At 50.2% G+C, this 19,493-nt stretch overlaps 1 protein-coding gene and 1 long non-coding RNA gene across 4 annotated transcripts in view; one reads left to right on the top strand and one right to left on the bottom strand.

Annotated features, from left to right (window-relative positions):
- ARHGAP26 (Rho GTPase activating protein 26) overlaps nt 1-19,493 on the top strand; it is a 1,692,117-nt gene that overhangs the window by 1,179,449 nt on the left and 493,175 nt on the right. The gene's annotated exons all lie outside the window — the stretch shown is intronic.
- LOC146811090 (uncharacterized) lies at nt 720-10,974 on the bottom strand. The gene is made up of 3 exons (XR_014966681.1): nt 10,706-10,974; nt 1,045-1,109; nt 720-781 (listed from the first exon to the last, which is right to left on the bottom strand). It is a non-coding gene; the product is annotated as an uncharacterized LOC146811090 (long non-coding RNA).

The following is a 19,493-nucleotide window of genomic DNA, read 5'->3' as shown; positions in this document are numbered from 1 at the left end:
CGAAGAGTGCACGACCCCCTAGTGTGAACGCACTGGGTGCGCGGCACTCGAGTGCTTCTCAGTTCTTTAAAACACCGAGAAGCATATTCTCAAGGACACATCACCGAGTTAACAGCACTTTATCACAGCCAAAATGGTGATAAATTTAGCGCACCATTCACAAGCTGGTGCAAACAGCCCATATAACCAGTTTACCAGCGATAGGAGCCTCAAAAAGCATCATCACGGATGAGCCCGGCGAATATTGCTAATGAGATGCAGAGTAGGCGTTCCCATGCAAAAAGCAGCAAACACACCACTTGGCAACTTTCTCAACCACCAGCAAGATCGGCGAAGAGAGTACAAAATAGGCGATAAGGTGCGTTAGCACCAGGAAGTTTAGACGTGCTCTGACCTGGTGTAAAGTCGGACTACAACCTGCAACATGAAAGAGAGTCCAGCCCACAGCCACACCTGAACGACAACAAATGCAATGGAGCCAACGATCTTGCAGCTCGAACACCCAACAGTGCTCCGCCACCCCCCGCCACCAGCCCCTTGTCTGGCATCCCCCCGACCCCCTCCCGACAAACAAATGTAACGGCAACCTTCCTAAATCTGGAATGTAACACATCGGGTGATGTCGTACAATTATAATAAAAAAGATGCATGTGAGGTTGGACAAATAAGAATCTCAGTCATCTATGGATTTACATATAACACATTTTATTTAAACACAACAACAAAATAAAAGTAGGTACAGCCATGGCGTGTCATCCCTCAACAATCTGTGAATCACAGCCTGCAAGACAAAAGCAAGATAAGATTGTGTCATGCGCCCATCAAAGGGGAAAAAGAGAGAGAGAGAGAGAGAGAGAGAGAGAGAAAGAAAAAGAGTGTGAGAGGGAGAGAGAAGGTGAGAGAGGAAGACCGAGAGAGGAAGAGAGAATGAGAGAGAGAGGGAGAGAGGAAAAAAGCGTGAGAGGAAGAGAGAAAGTGTGAGAGAGAGAAAGGAGGAGAGGGAGAGGGAGTGCCGACACTGCGGACAAAACCCTCACAGCTCACCTTTCCGCCACCGGTGTGTCTCCAACCACGTGCCGGGACATACTGCAGCCTTCAAGCTCACTCATCTGAAACATAGTATAGAATTAGTAATGGCAGAGTACATACAACTGCACACGCCTTCATTGCTGTCCCGCCCCTGCGCACTCAGGTTTCTACACCCCATCCACTCCCGCCGCTCAGAGGTGTCTGCCCGATCCTGTGCACTCAGGCTGCTGCACCCCATCTATTCCTGCTCCCAGAAGTGTCTGTGTGCACTCAGGCTGCTGCACACCATCCGCTCCCACCGCCCAGAGGTGACTGCCCGCACCTGCGCACCCAGGCTGCTGCACACCATCCACTCCCACCGCCCAGAGGTGTCTGCCCGCCCCTGCGCACCCAGGCCTCACTGCTCACCTTCCGCCAAATGCGTGTAGAAAAGAGGGCCCTCCATGTGCCGCTGCAAGCCCCAAGCCTGGGGCCCGCGGACAGGGCACCCTCCACATCATGCAGCCCCGCAGGCCCCCATGTCTCACATTTGGTGCTGCATCTTGATTTTACCATGGTAGAGGACATGCCAGTGCACCCGCCATCATCGCAGGTTGCACGCCCGCTCAGCCCTTGAGGTGCCACTAACTCCGTGACCAGTAAGGCCACGCCACGTGGCGGTAGGCCCCCGCTGTTCGATGGCTCAGGCCTACACTGCGGTCCAGCAGGGCACACAAAATCTGACCTGTCCGGACCGCCGGGATGGGGCATCATCGCAGGCTGCACACCCGCTCAGCACTTACAGTGCCCCTACCTCAGTGCATCGAAAGTCACCGTCCCGTGACGGTGTGCCTGTGCCGGCTGCAGTGCATCAAGTCTGAAATGGAAATGGCGTGGAGCACGTGCGCCCGGTCCTTTTTATTGGCAGGGTCACGTGTCCTGTGACGCCTGTGCTTAATGGGTGTGGTGTGGGTGTAAACCAGCCATCAGGGAGTGGCTGTAGCATATTGATAACTAGACCTGCTGCTTACAGCAGATCACTACGATGAAAATCTGGGCCATGTATCGTTGTTGTCCTTCCCTGTATGCGTAAGTGGAGTGGGCTGGCCTGGTGTATACCAGTCCTGCGTGAGGCTGTGAACAATGACTCTGGAGCTCTGGGCGTGGTTCCGTCCTGTGCTGTATGAGGAATCAACTGATGTGGGTGTCCCTGTTGTAGTGCTGCCACCACCCGGGCCGCAAGCACCAATGTGTGACCCTGTGACCCAAGTCCCAAAACATGGCCAACATGGAAGGTAGGGGGATTCACTGACCCTACATTCATCCATACTTCCACACATGAAAGATCGTGCACATGACATATCTGTGTGGATATGAATGTTTATTGCACATTCAGTGGAGTGTTGCAGCTGTGGCAATACAGGGCCATGCAAAGCCCAAATTTCAATTTTTGGCACATGGAGGGCAGCCAATTAGAGCCAAGCTTGTACTCGGGGGGGGGGGGGTTAGACTCCGCCAACATATGTAGTTATCAAATCACTCGCCAATTCCAAAGCACTTATACATTCACTATACACTCTACTTTCAGTACTCTATCGATCCAGTCTCTACCTATGTACTTACACAATGACCGAGACAAAGTTACATAACCAAACTTTTCCCACTGCAAGAGGTAACATGGTCGCGAGCGGTGTCCACAGCAGAACGTAATGTGGTAGGGCCCAGGGGCAGCATCATGCATACATAATGAACACACGGACACAGTTAGATAGTGGAACTGGGTACGGGCATGTGCGCTCGCCCCCTTTTTATTACCGGGGTCACATGTCCTGTGATGTTTGTGCTGGATGCGTGTGGGGTGAGTGTAAGCCAGCCCTCAGGGAATGGTTGGTGCTGGCAACAAGTACAACAGTAATCATCGGATCACACACAGATTCAATCATAAAGGGTCCATGACTTGTGCTGCACTAAGTTAGGGGCACCAGATGTGAAATAATACACAAAAGTTTCTATCGTAAAGGGTTCATGACTTGTGGTACGCTGAGGTAGGGGCAGCAGATCTGAAATCATACACAAAAGATTCTATCATAAAGGGTCCATGAGTTGTGGTGCACTGAGGTAGGGGCATCAGAAGCATTCCGCGTGTGCACAGCTAGCGAAGATGCGTGGTCCGGGAGGGCCGCACTGGTAGCAATGTCTGTTGCCTACTGGACTGTCATCTACAATAGCAACTCGATCTGAATTGTGAGCCCTGCTGTCCGCAATGTCGATGAAAGGCAGTAGTCAGCACAGACATCGAGGAATGCTTTTTGTCACTTCCTCTTTACAAAATCCAAGGACATAGAGTACAATTCTGTCTGCAATTAATAAATCATGTCTCAATGTAAATTGTGAGCTCTGCTGACCGCAGTGTAGGTAACAAAAGATGAAATATGTATGGAATACATTGTCGAAATGTGTAGTTTTTGGGGACGTTATAGTTGCCTACTGGACTCTGAAATTACTAAATTTAGACTGAATTTGAATTGTGAGCCCTGCTGACCACAGAGTAGGCCGGAGGCAGTGGTCAGCAAAGGCCCACAGCCACGTGGCGTTGACTTTAGCTGCACAGATTGGGAGCATTTGGTCTTCTTAAGCAATTATAGTATCTTACACAATTTGTATCGATACTAATTTTGAATTGTGAGCCGTGCTTACCGCGGTGTAGGCCAGAGGCAGTGGTCAGGAAGGGCCCACAGCCACGTGGCTTTCACTTGAGCTGCACAGGACGGGCCGCACTGGTAGCAATGTCTTTAGCCTAATTATTTTTGCCTCAAGGCTTAGTGGCACCTGAAGCACTCAGCGTATGCGCAACCTGCGATGATGCGTGGTCCGGGCGTGCTGCACTGGTAGCAATGTCTGTTGCCTACTGCATCATCTGCAAACATGACTCTATCTGAACTGTCAGTCCTGCTGACCGCAGTGTAGGCCGGAGGCAGTGGTCAGCAAGGACAGCCAGCCACGTGGCGTTGGCTTCTGCAATTAATGAATCAAGACTCAATTTTAATTTTGAGTCCTGCTGACCGCAGTGTAGGCCGGAGGGAGCGGTCAGCAAGGGCCCACAGCCATGTGGCTTTGACTTGAGCTGCACAGTTAGTGGTACCTGAAGCAGTCAGCGTGTGTGCAGCCAGCGATGATGCGTGGTCCAGGCGGGCCGCACTGAATGCAATGTCTGTTGCCTACTGGACTGCGTCATCTGCAATCGCGACTCTATCTGAATTGTCAGCCCTGCTAACCGCATTGTTGGCCGGAGGCAGCGATCAGCAAGGACAGACAGCCACATGGGGATGACTTGAGTTGCACAGAGTTAGTGGCACCTGAAGCATTCAACATGTGCGCAGTCAGCGATGATGCGTGGTCAGGACGGGCCGCACTGGTAGCAATGTCTTTAGCCTAATTATTTCTGCCTCAAGGCTTAGTGGCACCTGAAGCACTCAGCGTATGCGCAACCTGCGATGATGCGTGGTCTGGGCGTGCTGCACTGGTAGCAATGTCTGTTGCCTACTGCATCATCTGCAAACATGACTCTATCTGAACTGTCAGTCCTGCTGACCGCAGTGTAGGCCGGAGGCAGTGGTCAGCAAGGACAGCCAGCCACGTGGTGTTGGCTTGAGCTGCACAGTTAGTAGCACCAGAACCACTCAGCGTGTGTAGCCAGCGATGATGGGTTGTCCGGGTGGGCCGCAGTGGGAGCAATGTCTGTTGTCTACTGGACTGCGTCATCTGCAATCACGACTCGATGTAAATTGTGAGCCCTGCTGTCTGCAGTGTAGATCGAGGTTAGTAGTCAGCAATGACATTGAGGAATGCTTTTTGTCACTTCCTCTTGACAAAATCCAAGGACATAGTACAGTTCTGTCTGCAATTAATAAATCATGTCTCAATGCCTAGCCTCTGGGATTTGGGATAAGCTGTGATGAGGCGTGACCGTTAGTAACACCGCAGCCGGCCTCAGGGTTGTAGACGCACAGCTATGCATGTCATCATGTGTTGTCAGTTAAAAATAAATAAATCATGTCTCAATTTAAATTGTGAGCTCTGCTGTTCGCAGTGTAGAGTGCAATTCAGTGTTCCTTTGGACTTGCAAGATGAATTTGGTCATTGTGGTAAAGCTATAACTGATATAAAATAAGTCCTTGAAGCAAGGATACTAAAAGGATATTATGTAGGTTTTAGGGACGTTATACTTAGTTGCCTACTGGACTCTGCAATTAATGAATCAAGACTCAATTTTAATTGTGAGTCCTGCTGACCGCAGTGTAGGCCGGAGGGAGCGGTCAGCAAGGGCCCACAGCCACGTGGCTTTGACTTGAGCTGCACAGTTAGTGGTACCTGAAGCAGTCAGCGTGTGTGCAGCCAGCGATGATGCGTGGTCCAGGCGGGCCGCACTGAATGCAATGTCTGTTGCCTACTGGACTGCGTCATCTGCAATTGCGACTCTATCTGAATTGTCAGCCCTGCTAACCGCAGTGTTGGCCGGAGGCAGCGATCAGCAAGGACAGTCAGTCACATGGCGATGACTTGAGCTGCACAGAGTTAGTGGCACCTGAAGCATTCAACATGTGCGCAGTCAGCGATGATGCGTGGTCAGGACGGGCCGCACTGGTAGCAATATCATTAGCCTAATTATTTCTGCCTCAAGGCCACATGGCGGTGACTTGTGGTGCACTGAGTTGGTGGTAACTGAAGCATTCAGCGTGTGCACAGCCTGCGATGATGCGTGGTCTGGGGGTCCACACTGAGAGAAATGTCTTTTGTCTAATAAATTCTGCCTCAGTAAGGCAACGAGGCGCTGACTTGTGGTGCACTTAGTGGCATCAAAAGCATTCAGCGTGTGCGCAGCCAATGATGATGCGTGGTCCGAGCGGGCCGCACTAATAGCAATGTCTTTTGCCTAATGAATTCTGCCTTGATAAGGCTTCATGGAGATGACTTGGGGGGGGGGGGGGGGGGGGCACTGAGTTAGTGGCACCTGAAGAACTCAGCGTGTGCGCAGTCTGCGATGATGCGTGGTTCGGGCAGGCCGCACTGGGAGCAATGTCTCCTGCCTACTGGACTGTCATCTGGAATCGCGACTCGATCTGAATTGTGAGCCCTTCTGTCCGCAGTGTACATCGAAGGCAGTAGTCTGTACAGACATAACTCTGTGGTGCTGTGCCGCTTGGCTCCAGGGGGCTGTGTTGAGGAGGGCGGCAGTCAAAGGCGGCGGCCTCATGGCAGGCTGAGGGCTGCCGCTGTGGCAGACGCGTTGGCCTTCCCAGAAGTGAACCACACCCAGAGTCCCAGCCTATTTATTCACACTCCGACCCTGGAGTGGCATACGTTGGACCAGCCCACTCCGCTTCTGCTTACAGGGGGAGGGGACAATACAGCCTCATGACCGAGATCTTTCCCACTGCCTGAGGTAACATGGTTGCGTCCACTGTCCACAACACTACAAACACCAGCTGTATGTATGTACACATGGAGAGGTCTGTGCTCTGCATAGTGAGGTCTGTCTAGCACATTACCGCTACACTTTGCATTGTGTGCATTGTTATTGATGGGTGACTTGCGTCCTCCACACATACTTGGTTGCCACATCTCCCAACATTCAGCTATTGTGTGGCTGAGGGGCCATGCCGTTTTGGGAAGGTCTGCTGTCCTGTGCTGCCTCGTGGTAGTGGGGGCGGTCCGGGGGGGGGGGGGTCCTCGGGGGGGGGGGGGTCCTGGGGGGTGGGGGTGGTGGTGATTGGTGTTGTGGCCTTCTTGGGTGTCGGAGCTGCATGATCAGTAGCTCTATGACATGTGTTGGTCTTCAGATGTGGCTCTGGGCTGGGCTTCCTTACATACTGTAGGTAGTCGTCCTGCTTTACAGCAGTAAAAGGCCGGTGTTAAATTCTTACTGCTAACGCGGCTTTTCGCCTGTTTTTGGATCGTATCGCAGATTTATCTGGTCGTTGAAAATATCGGTAAGTGCTGTTTTCGAGTAATTTTTGCACGGGAATGCCTACTCTGCATATCATTAGCGTTAGTTGTCGCTCTCATTTGTGGTGATTTTTTTAGCGGAAGCTATCGCTGGAAAACTGGCGATATCGTCAGTTTTCACCAGGTTGAGAATGGGATGATACTTTAAAATCACAGAAAAAAGCGTAGGTTTGATGATCATTAAAATTAGAAATTAGCTTTTAAAAAAACATTGAAATTCACTGAAAAACCCATAGGTTTCAGGCACGTTATTGTTAGAAATTAGCATTTAAAAAACCTTAGAAATTCACAGAAAAAACATAGGTTTGAGGGACTTTATAGTTTGTTAGACATTTCACTCGTACAAAACCATAGAAATTCCCCCGTTATAGTTAGTTCAGCTAACTATAACTCGCGCACCCACAATGCACTGCTGATGACGTCACATATTACATCATTCATGGCATGGTCAGTCGGCACAAAATGATAACCAGAAGTGGGGGCAAGTTTAGGACAAGACGCCGGAAGGCGGGCAAGCTGCTGTGTGCCCTCGGACTCTGCTTCTGTGTCTGTCTGTCTGTCTGTCTGTCTCCCAGCAGAACCCAAAGAGGTGCTAGGCCCCTGAAATTCTCTGGAGCTGGGAGCATCGTCTGTTGGTTCAGGCCGTGGGGCTCTGGTGCAGAGGTGTTTTGTCCGGCGGGTCACTTGCGTTGGAGTCTCCCTTATTGTGGGCGACCTGGTGATGGGGGCAAAAAGGACACCAGGGCCACCCTCGGTGTCGGCTCTAGCGGTGCAGACACCCCTCGTCGGCAGGCTGATCCCAGCAGGGACGGTGTCCGGACTGGACACTCAACAAGCCTTGGCCCCTGCAAGTTCTTTAGCACCCAGGGCATTAGTGCTAGGAAGCTTCCAGTGGGTCTAGGGGCTTGAAATGCACTGGGGAGGTGGGGCTTAACTCTGGGAGCCACAGAGTCCTTCTCCTCGGGTGCTGCTTCCTCATGGAGCTGATGGTCAGCAGAACTGCGCACCGGGCAGATGCAGTCATTGCCTGCAGACAAGTGGCTCCTCCACCACAAGGGAGACGTCAACTGGTTGGCCAAGTGCTGGCATCCCTCCGAGGCCTCTGGAGGATGCACAACCGCTGGACGAGTCAGGTCTTTGCAACCGTCAGGACAGTGGCAGGCAGGGCCTGGTGCCAATTCCAGGGCCGGTACACAGCTCTTGTGCCTTCGACTCCCCCCGGTGCCCCCATCCCACCCGCTCCCAGTAGACTAATCAGAGCCCCTGGTGCACCCAAACACTGTACTCAGGGGCATCAAGGGGTGAGCAAGGCAGGAGCCAACGGGCCGTCCACCCTCGTGGTGTCCACACCCCTACATGTGGAGCACCAAGGCTACATCCTTACACCGAGCACCGATACGAGCTCCATACACTGAGCTCCAATAACATCTCATTACACTGAGCACCGAAATTAGCTCCTTACAATGAGCATCGACGCTAGCTCCCGACACAGAAGCTATCGCTAGCTCCTTATACTGAGCACCGAGGCTTAACCCTTACACTGAGTTCAATATTTTTTCGTTAACTGAGCTCCGCTAGCTCCGGAGAGCTGGGGCTTACCCAGAGTACCCCGTACTGAGTTTAGGACACCCACTAGGCGCACTTGGGTACTCTTAACGATGGGCCTCGGGGACTTTGCAGCCCCTTTGACAGCTTTCAGCACTCACCTCTTTTACGAGTGGGAGGTTCATGGGGCCCCAGGTGTCGTGAATACCTTTCTCCTGAAGGCATTGTCTGTGATTCACTCTTAGCCTTACCCAGAGCATGCCCGTTGCGGTAGATCTGCCGCAGTCATAGGGCAGTTGGGTGTGGGAGAAGCACTCCTCTGAGTGGAGAGGGTGTGAATGAGGCGGAAACCCAAGTGCAGGTGCATCTCTGCAACCTATAATTTACTGTGTGATTATATAGTGTACTTTTCTGAAGTAAAATTGTCTTAAACGCATTGCAATACAATCAACCTATAGGAAGTGAGTGGCTTGATAGACCAAACAGGCAACAGCATGAAGTGAGCGAGAATCTCACCTGGGCGGAAACAAGAACCAATCTATATACATTTTAAAGAATGATCCATTGACATTGAAATAGGACTAAATGTTGACACTGGGCCGTGATGTTCAACATTCAGTCTTATTTCTATGTCAACGGTTTTCTTTTTTTTTTGTTCTGATCTGGTCACCCTTGCAGAGCTGTCTGGCTTTGTCAATGTTTTTGAAATATGTGCAAAGCAGCGCGGCATGCTGTAAAGATATGCAAAGCAGTGCGGGATGCTATGCAACATGGCTTCAAGTAAACAAAAAAAAAGCATTATGATGTGGTCAATTTTGGTCATGCCATAGCGCTTTGTTTTTATCTACTTTAAGTCATGTTGCACAGCAGCTTATGCTGCTGTGCAACATCTTTAAAAAAACAATGACAACAACCCAAAGGTCTTGCATAGGTAAAACCTACTGGCTTTGCCAATGCATGTTTCCACACTCACTGGGTCATAAATGCCACTACTCTTGTCAAGAGTCAACAAATTTCTGTGCAGCCCACCTAAAAGGGCTGGGCATGTTTACTGAATTGCCTGGCCCCTCTAAGTACAATAAATGTTAACAAAGCCAAAAAGCCTCACCTATGTGAGATCTGTTGGCTTTTTCAATTTATTTTGCCATGTTGTACAGCAGCGCAGCTGCTTTGCAGCATGGCTAAAAGTAAAAATAAAAATTAGTGCTATGATGCGGCCAACGTTGGCAAACACAAGGAGATGGACGGAGTGCTGAAACTTTTCAGACACTCTTCCCTCAGTCACAGATATGGGTTAAATCCATTGTTGTTTAGCTTACTTCACCACCCCAGTTCATACCAAGCTTTATGCAAATCAGTCTTGATCCTGTGCCTCATGGGAGCAGTCCAGCCCGAACTGCCAAGCCCAGTCTTCCCTGGACTGGACTCCAGCATCCTGTGACTGGTTTTGGGGCAACATCCCTCATCAGCCAGGCTAGCTTGAATCCAGTGGCAAAGTGAGCAAGGGACCCACGTCTGGGCATACCCTGCCAACTTAGGGCGAACAAAGCAAAAGCAAACACAAGCCAACGCTGGCTGCATTTTAAAGTTTTTTTTTTTTTTACCTTTAAGCATTCAGCACAGCAGCCTTGCAGCTGTGCAACAGTGTTGTACAGCTGCAAGGCTACTGTGCAGCATGGTTGAAAGAAAAAGGAAAACAGTGCTGTGACGTGGCTAGTGTTGACTGTCACTTAGCACTTTTTTTTTTTTTACACTCGGCCATGCTGCGCGGCAGGTAGACTGCTGTACAACTTAACTAAAAAAGTATTGGCAAAGCCAATAGGTCTCGCCTATGCAATTGTTCCTATCCTGTTCTTTCCAGTGGGTTATAAAGCATCTGGCATATAATGGCCCATCATTCTGCAGTGTAGCACGTTAGTGACAATTTAATGTGCTTCAAGTTATTAATGTTTTGTGATTATCGGTGAGATTTCAGCAGCTGTTGTGGTGCAATGTCACACAAAACAGTCAAAGCGCCAAACACAGCTTCCTGTGCAGGTAACTTGAAGGCAGGGATGCTTCTTCAAAATGCAAGTCAGCGGATGCACGTGGAAAAACACAAACAAGATTTGTAAATAAAAAGAAGTTCTAAAAGCAGTGCACATACCTTCCAGAGTACCTAGGTCACATGAAAAGTTGCAACCCTGCCCATCTCATAACTCTGGGCCGGATGAAAAACCATCCCGATACAGAAGCATCAGCTGAAAAATAATATTGATGAACAGGAACTTGCTTCCCAAGATCAGTAAATCAGGGTCTGGTCGATACCCAATTTGTGTGCTCAGAATCTTCCAATCAGTTGGCTTGGGTTTCGGACCTGTCAGCAGGGGCCCGGGAGCCGCGGTTGTCTGGAGCGAGTGGTGAATTACAGCTGCCGCTGGCTCTCGGCGCGGGCGCCAAGTGCTGTGTAATCACCGCGGCTCTATCATGTGGGGGGACGGGGCTCGTTAATGAGTTTCCGCGTCCCCGCTTCCTAACTTTTGATGGCATTATCAATAACGCTAATAAACTGCCCGCCACGCGGGGTCACGCGGGGACTCGTTCCCCTTGAAGCTCGCGCTGCGTCAAGCTCTCACCTTTCGGTGGCTGCCGTCCATGGGAACCGCTTCCGTGCCTTGGCCGCGCTCCAGCCCCAGAGACTGAGGCGCTGTACAAAAAGCCTTTGATTCCTCGAATGCCGTTGGATTTTATTGGCATGAACACGCTGTGGGTGCGGGGATCACACACCGAGTGTTAAAAAGCCACATTTTGTTATTTGTGTTTCTTGTCTCGGTGTATGTGTGGCAGCGGCTAAGGTCATAGGAGGTGAAACTTCAAGAACGTCCCCTGCTCTTAAGTGTGGGAGTGCGTGTCTCCATACAGGGGCAGCACCGGGGCAGGACATCGACAAAGAAGGACACTTTAAAAGCGTTCATTTTAAAGTGCGAGTTTGCTGGCTTCCTGTTTCTTATTTAATTGTAATTTATATAGCGCTAACTACTCTAACGAGGCGCTAAGGCGCGACCGGGTGAGTGGCACGGTTCTTGTAAACCTTTTTATTTGTTGACATTTTGGAAAAATAAAAATGCCTGAATTGTCACTTAAATACATTTCTGCTTCTGCGTTAGTTTTTGTCTCGCTATGGCTGGCGGCATGGGTTACACTTGTATTGTCCACAAATTCACATATCAGTTATAAGTGGTTTTTGCCTCGATGTTATTATAAGAAAACGATAGAGCACTCGGAGTCCCTTTGAAGCGACGTGTTAGGTGTGCCATTTGCTTAACCTTACATTTCTGACACTGGGTACAGGGACATCTTTAGGATTTCGGGGGTGGCCTGCCCTGAGCCAAACGTACTTTGCGGGGCGCTGTTAGTAAGAGCTTTGAATTTATGATCCACATTTCAGCTCTTTACTGCCCTCTTTCGCCAGGTCACTGACATGGCACAGGCACACTGGTCCACATTCTAAATGCAATTACATTAATATTCAGGGATAGTGATGTGTGTTTTCAATATTCTAATTCAGCAGCGGCGCACTATACTATTGCTAATAATCTCTACGACCCCCTGCCATTTCTCCTATGTGAGGTCCTGTTTTGATCTAAACGACACTGTTATGGCTGTGGCATGGTGTTGAAAAACAAACAGTTCTCTGTCAAATGTCTGTAATAGACTCCAATACATCACCCAAGTATAAACGACACTTAAAACAAGCTGATAAGAATTATTCAAGGTCATCAAGGCAAGACCGAGCTGGCTCCATCATGGAAGCCCCTGGAAGGTTGGGGCCCTGGGACAGGGCCCTCTTTGTCCATGCCCTAAGACGTCTCTGATTGGGAAGGAGGGCTGTTGAAACAAAGTAGTTTAGCAAGCATTGCTAGGAATGACTCCGTAGGCATGGCGTCGCAGGAGTGCTTTAGATATTAGAGCGGTAGATTGTCAGAAGTGGGGCGGGCTGGTGCAGGCAGTATATGCTATTTGAAGGTTTTGAGGAATCCCAAGCTTTTGTGTACAGAGGCTTTTTTGCAGAACTTCGAGGTTGTGGGTGGGTAGTGTTTCAGGGGGTGGGGGGTGGGGGGGGGTCCAAATTTGTTTGCACCGAAGTGCTAGGAGAGCATGGCATCCTAGTCTGTAAAAACAGGGTGCTTCCGGGTACCCTTTGGGTCTCTGTGCCTTGCTCTCTGCCGTGCCCATCTGATTAGAGAGTGCTGCCATGCAGCTCTCAATAGGGGCAAGGGAGTCCACCAAGTCAATGTGATAGTGCGCTTAGCTATAATTTTGCCCAGACGTGGCTCCTGTGCACAGTATCAGTTGAACCGGGCTATACCTGCATGATGAGCCCTAACTAGGGCAAAGCCTGTCCTGGGTTGCTTACGTTATGGTTCAGAGAGGACTTGGCCTGGAAAGTCAGGCTGAGGAGTAGGGTCAAGAAATTTGCATAAAGCCGAGTATGAACTGAGGTGGCATGGTGTGCAAAAAAACGATGGACTGGGATGTGGCCCAAGTGATTACCAGTGGCTGAGATTAAGGTAAGCATTACATCCATCATTTCTTTGCATGCTTCAGCTATCAGCAAGGCTACATTGAGAAAGTGGGCCACTACTTTATCTGTCTTAGTGTGCTTCAATAGCCGTCCATGTATTTAATTCTTTTTTTTTTTTTTTTGTTGAAAAACCTTTATTGACATTTCAATCATTAACAAGTATGGGCCTACAATCCCCCTGGGCCGGCCGCTAAGCAATCAGAGCAATAAAAGCAAATGTAAACACAGGCGGCACCTCGGAGAGCAGAATCTTCATTCCAATATAGTCCGGCCAGTGAGCCGCGCAGGTAGGACACCAGGAGAAAAAGGGTTTTTCATTTTATAATGAAACAAGACAGTAGGATCAGGTGCCAAACAAGTTCCCAACAGCGATAAGGGGCAAGAATAATAGACGTAAGCAATAAGCAGCAATCTATTGGATCAATGGCGCAGACACGGGAAATTCCGGATGGGGAAGAATATCAAAAACAGTTGCGCCTGCAGGCCCCGGTACCTAACGCCCAGAGAACACCCCGGAAACTGTGGCACACATGAAGAGGCAACGATTCACAACAAAGGAGGTGTACCGCGCTGATCCCAGAAAAGAAAAAAACAAGAAGAAGCGGAGAAGAAAAAGGAGGCCATGGAAAAAGTGATAAAGACTAAAGAGTCCCCTCCCCCAACCCCCCACCCTGCACCTCTGCAAATGAGTATGGCCCCCCCCCCCCCAGCAGTGTGCCTGTCGCCCTGGAACTAGACCCGAAATATAGAAGAAACAGGGAAAAAGGAATAAGAAAGAACCCCACCAGATGGGGGGGTGGAGAAAGTATAATAAACTGGAGGAGGGCCTTCAAAACATACCCCCGGCTTCTCCCTCCCGCACGGTGAAGTCTCCCCACGGCAAACAATAAGCAGCACCAAATCGACCATATAAAAAAAAGGGGAATGGGGAGCATTATGCACCAACTATGCTAATAACCATGAGAGTACGCAACCATGAGTCCGCCCGTCTACTAGATGACCACCCCCGAAGGATCAGCCTCATCCTTGACCACTCTTTGCAATTCTGCCCATGCCTACCCCTCGACCCAGCACCATGTCCGATGTTCCAAGGTAAAGGAGTGTCCAAAAACAACCGGGAAGCGACGCACACAGGTGGGGTGGAAGTCTCTGAGTACCAACACAGTCCGCATCATGGAGGGACGTCTTTCCCAGTGCTGCCCCAGGATCTGCACTGCACACAAGGTCCAGGAAGGCTGAATCAGCCAAAGTAGACAAACGTTGCTGGAATTGTCCCTGGGTCGCCGGAGGCCGTGCACGGGACAAGGCCACCACCTTCCACTCAGGTCCAATACCTCCGGAACAGATCAAACCCTCAGTTAGCCGATCACACGGTGGCATACTGTCCGGAGTGTCCGGCTGTGCACTAATCGCAGGGGTGGCCGCGACATTATCCTCCTGTGTGCAGTGCGGGAAGCCCCTGTGTACCTGTGGACCAGCATGCCGCCACTGTCGCAACGCTGATGCCACACCATCGAGTTTACTCCCCAAGACCCCGACGCCACGAGCCAAGGAGAAATGAAGGGCACCAAGGGCCTCTAGGAGGTCGCCGTACCCCAGCACAGCTCTCTGCGATCGCTCCGCCACACTCCCAAAAGTCACACACTCCCAATCCTGCTGCGACCCAGTGGACAGGATGGTAGGCTGCATAGCAACAAGATGGCCGCCGGGAAGGCCCGACTCGTATTGGGGCCGGGACCCAGGGACAAGCGCCTCGAGGTCCACGTCGCTGAAGACAGGGGTCCGGGGGCAGGCACAAACTCAGCCGTTGCGTGGTCACGGGCAACAGTCGTCCCCGCCACGGACCAGCTCCCGCGAAAAGCCGGGAGCAGCCCGCAAGGATCGGGGCGAGCTAGGGGCGGCGTCCGGGCAGCTCACCGTCAAAGGCAGGGGCAAGCACCGAAGAATCTGAGAATTGCACCCCCGGGCATGTCCTCGGTCCGCTACGCCTAGCAGTGGGAGCGACTACGGCAAAATGCAGGCCGAGGGCAGCACCGCTCCGGTGGACCGACTCCACCCAGTCACCACAGGCCGCTGTTGTTAAACTGCCCCCCGGCCAAGGCGTCCACTCGAGGTCCCGGCTCCGGGGCTGCACGGGCCGCAAAGTTCAACTGCAGATTTCTCCGGCGGTACGGCAGCCAGAAACCTCGGAGTCACACGATCGGTTGCCACTCTCATTCACAAACACGATCTCATAGCGCAGACTGAGGATCTCGTGCAGGATATCCGTGCGGGATGCGGAGGTTCACGGAGCCGGGAATCTACGCTGCCGTCCCGGTCGCCATCTTGGCTCCTCCCCCCATGTATTTAATTCTTAGTGATGGGCGACCGCAGTTAGGGTGCCATGTACTGTATGCCAATAGTTTACTAATGAGGAACAATTTCACAGCATGTGTTGCAATTCCACCTGGGAAGAGTTGCTGCAGGGTAACAGAAGTTAGGAATCCAGGAACATGTGATTGAGCTTGTCAGGGATGAGTTATGGTGTAGAATTGAACATTGTATGCCTTTATAACCGGGTAGCGGGAGTTGGTGTATGAGTAGGCCAAAGCCCTCTTCCATTCTGATTCATTGAGTGCTTCCCCTGTGTCTCTTACCCAGACCTCTTAGAGTTGACTCAGTGACACTTGCGTATGGTTCTTGCAAGGCACGGTAGAGCCAGGTGACCAGATGCAGCCAATATCCATTGTGGCATTAAGCCTGTGGCTCTTCGCTTGCTGTGTTCCAGTGAGTGTGATGTGTTTGCTTTCCTGCTGTAAGTCAGGAACTGACTTCTATCGAGATCTAATCGATCTGCAAGTTGCTCAAAAGTGAGCTGGTGTCAATCTTGAAAGATATCCCCTATGGAGCATAGTCTGGCTGAACTCCAGTGGCACAGCTCGATCCCAGTCAAATATATGTATAGGACAACATGTTTGGGCAATTGCAAGCTTTGCTGCATACATCCGTGGGCCATAATTAGGGCAGGTCTCCCTAATGGATATGGCTTTCGATGGCTCATGTCTACTCAACCACAAAGCTGATTCTGCCTTAGAATGCTTCAATGTGAGTAGGGCTATGGCATGCTTTCGGGTCTTTCCAACTTACCAGTTCAGTAAATTCCTTAGCCTACTCCAAAGATTTGGCATAGAGGTAACTCCAGTCTCCCCAGCCCACTCTGCAGTCCCCCCCAGTCCTTTTGCGGCCAAGGACATGCATCTGACAGGCAGCACGAGGGTCATTCTAGGCATCAGCCCTCCAAGTCCATTCCCCTGTGACAGCAACCTCCAAGCCACTTTAGCTTTCATTTAGCGGTGCACAACTACTGTGGGAAGCAAATGTCGGTACTTTCCCTCCCGGTGCAATCCATCGCACCCAACAGAGGATCCTCCAGATTGTTCAGCATGGTTATGCCCTATGTTCCTCCCTCCCGCACCAGACTGGCTCTCGAAGGAACACCAGTGTATTCTAATGCAGGAGGTGTGAGCGTTACTCTCCAAATGTACCATCAAGAGTTCCAAGCTCAAAAATATAGCCGGGATGTTACTTTTGCTATTTCTTCATGCTGAAGAAGAATGGAGGCCTTAGGTCTACCTTAAATCTTCTCCTTCTGAATGTCTTCCAATGGAAGAACAAATTCAAAATGCTCACGCTGGAACAGATTCTGTCTGCCCTGCATCCAGGTGACTGGTTGGTGGCCTAGCACATGCAGGTCTCGTATTTTCATACCTCTCTTGCAGCCACATAGATACCAACTACTCTGTGGTATAGTAGGCCAGGAACATTTCCTGTTTACTTTGCTTCTCTTCAATCTCACCCAGTGCCCCTCGGGGGGTTCACAAATGATGGCAGTGGTCACCACCCATCTTTGAAGGTTAGGGATACCAGTTTTCCCTTACCTCAACGACTGGCTGTTGAAGGTAGGCTCTCCACAGTCCGTCTCGGAACTCCTCCAGATGACAGCCAACCTCCTGACATCTTTGGGGTTCACAATCAATGGGCCAAGCTGCACCTGACTCCTTTGCAGTGGCTTCCTTTACTAGGAGCTGACTTTGACACAGTGCTATTCAAGGCCTTGCCTCTGTTGCAATTAATCCAGGATATTCAGCCCATGATCCTGATGTTTCAACCTTGGTCCTGGATCTTGGAGAGCGCATCTGTGAGGCTTCTTGGTATTTTAGCCACCTGAACGTTGATTACACAAGATGGCATATGCAGGCTCTGCAGTGGAATCTGAAGTCCAAGTGGACCCAGCACCAAGGAAACTTATCAGATGCCATAAACTTTCGGAGGTGACTGCAATCGATCTGCAGAGATGACTACTCAACCGTGATTGGACAAGTGGCAGACCCCTCTTCTTTCTTGACCCAGAGCTGATGGTGGCGACAGATGTGTCGCTGCTGGTTTAGGGAGGTTGTCGGTGGGGGGTGGAGGTTAACTCCCCTGGTCTCCACCGGAAACCCAGCTCCATGTCAATCTATTGGAGTTGCAGCCCATTCAACTGGGCCTGAATGTCTTGCTCGATCAGCAGAGCCTGGCACAGGTTCTCACGAACACCACCACTTCCATGTAGTACTGCAACAAGCAGAATGGAGTGGGGTCCTGGGTCCTTTGCCAAAAGTCTATGCATCTCTGAAGGTGATTGCAGGCCCGGGGCATAATTTGTGATCCAGTGCCAACTGGCAAGATCCTTGAACGCCAGGGTGATGAGCTCAGCGGGGTGTGCCTGCTGGATCAGAAATGGCATGTGCACCCAAGGTGACATACGCATTGAATGCTGGATAGATCCTTTAAACTCCATCAACAAGGCACAGTGTGATATATTTTGAATGTTGGATTTCTTACAAAACCTCTCACAAGGAGATGCATTCCTGTAGAGTGGAGCACAGGGCTCCTGTTCGCCTCTCGCCTCTGCCTTTCCTGCTCTGAGATCTGAAGAAGATCAAGAGCAACCTGACCCAAGTCATCCGACTGGCTCCAGATTAGGCAAGGAGAGTGTGATATCTGAAACTTCTGGGCATTAATGTCTGTCAAACCAAACTGTCAGGTGCTTTGTTTTTTGTTTCCCGTGACCCTCCAAGTCCTTGCTTTGGGTACTGCTAAAAAAAAAATTATTTGTCAGGCCTTTTCCCAGACCAACTGTCCTTGTTTAAATCACATGGTGTGATGCGGTTTATTAAAGTTAAACACCTGTTCTCTCTCAAACAGTTTGTGATACCTCAGTGAAACCTTAACTTGGTCTTAACGATTCTCATATGTACTCTATTTGAGTTAAAGCACAGCTGCCCATTTTGTATTTGACCTTAAAGACGTTCTCCCTCATTGATATCCCTTCAGCTTGCTACACAAGTGAACTCCAGGATCTGTCAGTACAACTGCCCGACACCATGTTTTTCATGACAAACTGGTGATGAGGACTTGGGCTGCCCTCCTGCAAAAAGTCGTGACTTCCACTGTTCTTTGTGCCATCTCACCCCTCAAAAGAGGAGGAGACTTAGTCTGTTGAACCCCAAAAAAACGTTTACATCAATCGTACCAAGGATTATTGTTTAGACAATCAACTTTTTATGGGGTTCTCTAGGGTAAGGAAAGGAAAGGCTGTGCAGAAAAGGACTCTGCACGCATTGTCCCGAAAGCAACCTTTGGAAGGAGTGAGAGCCCATTTCACCAAGACTAAGCCTGGCCACCACTGCATTGTCATGCGGAGATCCTATCCACAAAATCTCAGGCAGAGATGAGTCAAAATTTTATCTGGATGGTGAATATATATTTTTTTTTAAGTACCTAAAAATGAAGAAGGAATGTTTGGCTTAATTTTCTGCAACTCAAGAGTTAAGTGTCTACCAGTTTGCTCTATCTATCATCACTGGGACCTGAAAAATGTCTCAGCAGTGCTCCTGCGAGTCACTAGATGGCATTGTGCAGAGCTCCACATCGTCTTTCTTTCACCCCAGAAGTTAAGTGTGGAGCCCGCATATAAGCGCCACCCCTGCACACCGACATCGGTGTTCCTTTCTTTCTGTACCTTTGGATATGGATCTTGAGCGCTGCTTCCTTTTTTGTTGGTTGACCAATTCCTTATAAAGCTGAATTCCACTGTGCAAGGTAATGATGTCCCTACCTAAAACTACAGGATTCAAAGCATGCCATGACTATTGTAAGTAGATGCTGGTAATGGGCCTGCATCAGGTGGGCCCGGGGCATGACTTCAAGTCATGTGAAGAATGTGTCCCACGCACCCGTATTCGACTCAGGACAGTGAAGTGAAGTTGTACATTGCTGAATACCATAAGTAGCCACACAAGTCCAGTGTAAATGCATATTGTTAACGATGCACAAAAATATAAATTCA

This window comes from Triturus cristatus, chromosome 7 (genome assembly GCF_964204655.1).
Source record: "Triturus cristatus chromosome 7, aTriCri1.1, whole genome shotgun sequence".
NCBI lineage: Eukaryota > Metazoa > Chordata > Amphibia > Caudata > Salamandridae > Triturus > Triturus cristatus.
This window is presented reverse-complemented; position numbering and strand designations above follow the sequence as displayed.